Raw genomic sequence first — 5,886 nt, 5'->3', positions numbered from 1 at the left:
ATTTTATTACTTTATTATATAAGTGTTATATATGGTTAGTAATGAAATGGAATTGCATGAAGCATGACACTACTTTAGGTAATTTATAATTGTTATAATTTTACTAAATGTGTCAATGAATGCAATTGTATGATTTTAATTTATTTCATTTATTTTATAAAAGTTATAATTAAATGAACTTAGAAATTAAAATCAATAATTTAGAATTGCATGCAAACCATAGGTTAAAATCATTTTTTAAAAATATGATTCACATATACCTAAAATCACATTTCTAATAAGATTAGAAATTAAGTTTAATCTTTTAATCAGTTTAATAGGATTAAATTGATACTTAACTAAAAGATTAAATTTGTAGCAAATGTATCTATAAGAGACATTTTATCTAAGGCTAGTTCTGTCTAGGCTAGCGTATTTAAGTTGACGGAAAAATAACATCCCTACCTGGGAACTTACTTGGAAAGGTGAATTAGATGGATTTGTTACAAGCATGCAATAGTTGATTGAGGTTTATTAAAGTGTTTAATAAACATTAATAAAAGTTGTTTAACCATTCAAAATAAGTATTACTTTTGGGCAAGTTAAACAATCACTTAGTTAAAATCAGTAGTCAGTTTTTCCTAAGTTAAATAACCCTAGGTAAAACACGCACTGGGAGGAAAATGGGGTATATGATATTTCATTTTACCTTTTCACGTTTCTCCCTAAAAGTTCACATCGTGATATCTATACTCGGCCTTGAGGCACCTTTACTTGTGTCCCCCTACGGATGGTGTTTGTATAGGTCAATATCAAGGTGAATGGAGAGAGTGTTTATAGTAAGTGGGAGTGGGACATGTGTTAACACATCCCATGGTCTCTCTCATTAGTTTGTAGTAAAGTTCCATGCTCGGTCTCGAGGCACCTTTGCTTGTGTCCCCCTACGGATGACATTTGCATGATTCTTTACCTTAAACTCCAGAAATGGATAGGGTTGCTTTAGTTTTTGCCCCAATCAGTTTTTCCTTGCGGTTGGCTCATTGGAGAGAATTTTAGAATCTAAAATGAGGGGTTACACTTATAAGAAAATGTTAAGCGAGTTTAACAATTTCTGGACCGAACAATGGTGATTGATAGTCTCATTGCAGTGAAGGGGCGCTTGATCACCCTATGGTGGCTTTTATCCTGTCTCACTAAAACATCATTACAAAATAGATGTCACTTAGAGTGCATTAGATTGTTTTGCTAAATTTGATTAGTTTTTTGCAAATGGATTAATGCATAGAGTACTAATATCAATAAATTGTATGGTTTCAGAAAATTACATTATGACTTCCGCGACACTAAATTTACTCGCCGCGAACAAACTTATTGGCAAAAATTATACAATGTGAAAAAACACAATCAACACAATTTTAATTATCGATGACCTTAGATTTGTCTTTATGGAGGATTGTCTTCCAGTACCAGCTCAAAACGCCACTCGAAATGTTCGAGAGGCATATGAACGATGGGTACGGGCAAATGAGAAGGCTCGAACGTATATCTTGGCTAGCTTTTCTACAGTATTGGTCAATAAGCATAAACCCATGATCACTGTCCGTGAGATAATGGAGTCCCTGCAGGGGATGTTCGGACAATTGTCTGCACAACTCAGGCATGACACTCTAAAACACATCTTCAATGCCCGTATGCAAGAGGAGGTATTTGTTAGAGAACATGTTCTCAACATGATGGTCTACTTCAATGTGGCGGAGATGAATGGGCCCGTCATCGATGAAGCCAGTCAGGTTTGCTTCATTTTGGAATCTTTACCTGAAAGTTTCCTACAGTTATGTAGCAATACTGTTATGAATAGGATTGATTACAACCTAACCACCTTGCTCAATGAGCTTTAGACATTTCAGTCCTTGATAAAAAGCAATGAAGAAAAGGGAGAGGCAAATTTTGTCTTGTCCTCTAAGAAGTTCTACAGAGGATCATCCTTTGGAACTAAATCTGTGCCTTCTTCTTCTAGAACAAAAAAAATAGAAGAAGAAGAAAAGTCGAAAGGAAAGCTAACCCACCAGCTGCTGCCAAGAAGCGCAAGAAGGGAAAGGTTGAAAAGGAGATTTGTTTCCATTGCAATCATGAGGGACATTGGAAGAGAAATTGTCCCAAATACTTGGTAGAAAAGAAGAAGGCAAAGCAAGGTAAATATGATTTACTTGTATTGGAAACTTACTTAGTGAAAAATGATGATTCAACATGGATTATTGATTCAGGCGTCACTAACCATGTTTGTTCTTCATTTCAGGGAATTAGTTCCTGGTGGCAACTGGAAGCTGAGGAGATGATGATGCATGTTGGAACTGGACATATTGTCTCAGCTGTGGTAGTGAGAGGACTCCAACTTACTTTGCAGAATAGATTTATTTTGTTAGAAAATGTATTTATTATTCCTGACTTAAAGAGGAACTTAATTTCTGTAAAGTGTTTATTGGAACATAATTATACTATTTCCTATAATGTAAATAAAGCATTTATTTGCAAAGATGGTATCAATATTTGTTCTGCTAAGCTACAAGATAATTTATATGTGCTAAAACCGTTAGCAACTAAAATCTTCCTGACCACTGAAATGTTTAAAATTGCGGTAACTCAAAATAAAAGACTTAAAATTTCTCCTAAAGAAAATGTCTATCTTTGGGACCTAAGGTTAGGACACATCAATCTTAATAGGACTGAGAGATTGGTTAAGAATGGTCTTCTAAGCAAGTTAGAAAAAAGATTATTTACTTGTGTGTAAGTTATGTCTTGAAGGCAAAACGACTAAAAGATCTTTACTGGAAAAGGTCATAAAGCCAAAAAAAAAACTTCAGAATTTGTACATTCAGACCTCTTTGGTCTGATGAATGTTAAGGCAAGAGGAGGGTTTGAATATTTCATCACTTTTACTGATGGTTATTCAAGATATGGGTATGTTTATTTAATGCAACAAAAGTCTGAAGCTTTTGAAAAGTTCAAAGAGTTTAAGGGTGAAGTTGAAAATGCATTAAATAAAACAATTAAAACATTTCAATATGATCAAGGTGGAGAGTTTTTGGACCTTACATTCCAGAACTATTTGATAGAACATAGAATTGTATCCCAACTCTCAACACCTGATACACCTCAGCAAAATGGTGTATCAGAAAGGAGAAATCGAACCTTGTTGGGCATGGTTCGGTCATGATGAGTTTACTGTTCACACGAGGTTTCCAGAGAAACGTATTTCGTAGGGTTGAACTTGAGTTGGTGTTGATGTTAATGTTTATTTGATGCGATGTGGTTCGATCTCTAGTACTTGATCCTCTGATTCTCTCTCGATTGAGTGGATGTGCTTGACTTGAAGAAGAAAGGTACCAGACATTCTTGAAGTAGAAGTTTTGGAAGAGTCTCTGTTTCTTTAAGAGTTTTCTGTCTTCTAGAAGTGCAACTTCAGGAGTCTTAGGGGTCTTCTGCTTGTTGATGAATTCTCTCTAGGCTCTCTGAATGTAGAATTGCTGACCCCTTGAAATGAGAAGAGTTCCTCTATTTATAGAGGGACTCTTTGATGGCCTTTATGGGCTTGGGCTGGTTGGCCTATAGGTTTAGTGAGCCCATAGATTTGGGCCTAGCCTTTGGGCCCAATTACCTAGATGTGGGCCTACTTTGGTATTTAGGCCTCATTAAGCCCAATTTTAGGCTCAACTAGACTTTAACCAAAATAATTATATCAGATTGGGCTAAATTAATCTTACCCGATTCAATGGTCATGATGACACCATGTGACATCATCAAAATTTGTCTTCAACTTCAATTCGGGACATGTGTCAACTCTTAATTGGTCCAAAATTTAAAGATTTTGAATTTTATCATTTATTTAGTAAATGACGTGACAACTTGTGATTGGTCCAAAATTTCTCATTCAACAAATGCCCCTTTTCGAGATTTATGCACATATATGAGTGGATGAATCTCAAAAAATATAAAGTTGGAATCAAAATCCAAATATATCTGTTCTTGAATTTGACCTCAATTGATGTGTCAGTCAAACTATGAATTTAATACATAAGTTTAACTCGGCTTTGGGATAAATTTTGGAAAATGGCCAAATTTACAAAAAACTTTGAGCTCCTGTCCTAATTAAATTTGATTTTAGGGTTGAAGCTCATAAATTTTGAATTTAAAATAAAGGAATAAGTTTCATCCCCATTTAATTCAATTTAGGGCTAAAACGTGATTAATAAAAAGGTTTGGTACATGGCCAAAAGTTTTAGAAAATGAGGGAAGAAAGATAATTAAAGGTAAATTTGGGGGTAGATTTTAAAAAAAAAAATCTTGATTTAAACAAATCTTGGATTTCCCATTCGATCCTAGATTCAGTGGGTCCTCTATAAATAGGACTCTAATCCTTCTCCAATTTCATCTCAACCTAGGTAAAGAATCCCTTTCTCTTTCTTTTTTCTTTTTTTCTTTCTTTTTTTTTTCTGCCCGAGCGTCGGAGCCGAGTCGAGCCGCGAGCCATCTCCAACATCTTCACGCTGCAACCCAGCCGAACCCAAGTCGCCAGAGCCGTAAGCCGTCCCATGTAACCCAGTCAAGTCGAGCCACGAGTCATCCATCTAGCCCAACTGCGCCTGACGAATGAAGTCGAGCTCCCTGCATCGCCCGTCGTCGAACTGCCCTGCATCACTCACAAATCGAGAGCTGCCACGAAGCTATCATAGCGACCCAACTGTCGGCCGCCACTGCATCGTCCGTTGTCGAATGCCAGCCATCGTCTGTTGTCCGTCCAATGTCAGTTCCGTTCGAGGCTTGTTCAACGCCTGCTGTTGCCATTCGCCGCATCTGTCGTTTGTCCAACCGCCAGCCGTTGACTACCACCGCTTACGTTCGTCGGTCGTCGCTCGACAAGCTCTTGCACCTTGTCGACTAAAACATGAGGAGGGAGGGGCACCCTAGGGTTCTAGCGCCCCTTTTTTTTCCCCTTTTTTTTTAAACTTTAATTGCTTTCATCATCACTCTCTCTGTTTTTTTTTTTTTTACTAACTTGCCCTCTTACCATTTTTTTCATAGGAGTTAAAGCGCAATTTAAGGAAGCATAAAAAAAAAGTGATTTTTTTTTAATCTTACCAATCCGTCAGTAATCTTAAAGGGTGGGTTTCCTTTTTCACAAGCTTTGTTTTGTAACAAAATTTTTTCTTTCTTTTTCGTTGTAGAAATGTCCGGCCGCATGACCGACTCTTTGGTACACATAGGGATGACCTCGACATGGTCTACCTGTTGTATCCTCGTTTGTGCTCATGCTCGTGCTTCCTGATCGTAGTAGGGGGAGGGGGGGCACAAAGGCTTACAACCCCCCATTCGATCACCTTAGGGACGATCCCGAAAAGGTCTACCTTATAGCGCTGTTCGTGTATCTTGATCGTCATGGGGGAGGTCCACAAAGTATCAAAATCGCATGACACCCTCAAAGCATGACTCTTCAGTGTCTATCAGCTCATGGATCTCTTTTTGGTTCCTGAGGGTTCGCAAATACAACAAGCCTATTACACGGAAGCAAAAGAAAGCCTCTCGTTCCCGGTCCATGCAAAATCCTGATGGTACGCCGGTCACATTTCGAGATTGGTCGAGCAAGGAAAACATGTTATTCACGGAGCTAGAGATAGGAGACGAGTTGAAGGACAAAACCTATCTAGTCGCCTTTTTATCTTGCTGGTTATGTCTTTTTGTATTTCCTCAGAAGGGAGGTTACCTTCGCCTTGGGGTCTTTAGAATGGCTAGCTTGATGGCTAACGGGACTGTCTATAGTCTTGCCGTTCCAGTCTTGGTATCTACCATGGTCTAGGGTTGATAATAGAGGCTTTAAACTAAATTGGGCGTATGGACTTTCACTTCCTCATG

Source organism: Benincasa hispida, chromosome 8 (assembly GCF_009727055.1).
Source record: "Benincasa hispida cultivar B227 chromosome 8, ASM972705v1, whole genome shotgun sequence".
Lineage (NCBI taxonomy): Eukaryota > Viridiplantae > Streptophyta > Magnoliopsida > Cucurbitales > Cucurbitaceae > Benincasa > Benincasa hispida.
This window is presented reverse-complemented; position numbering follows the sequence as displayed.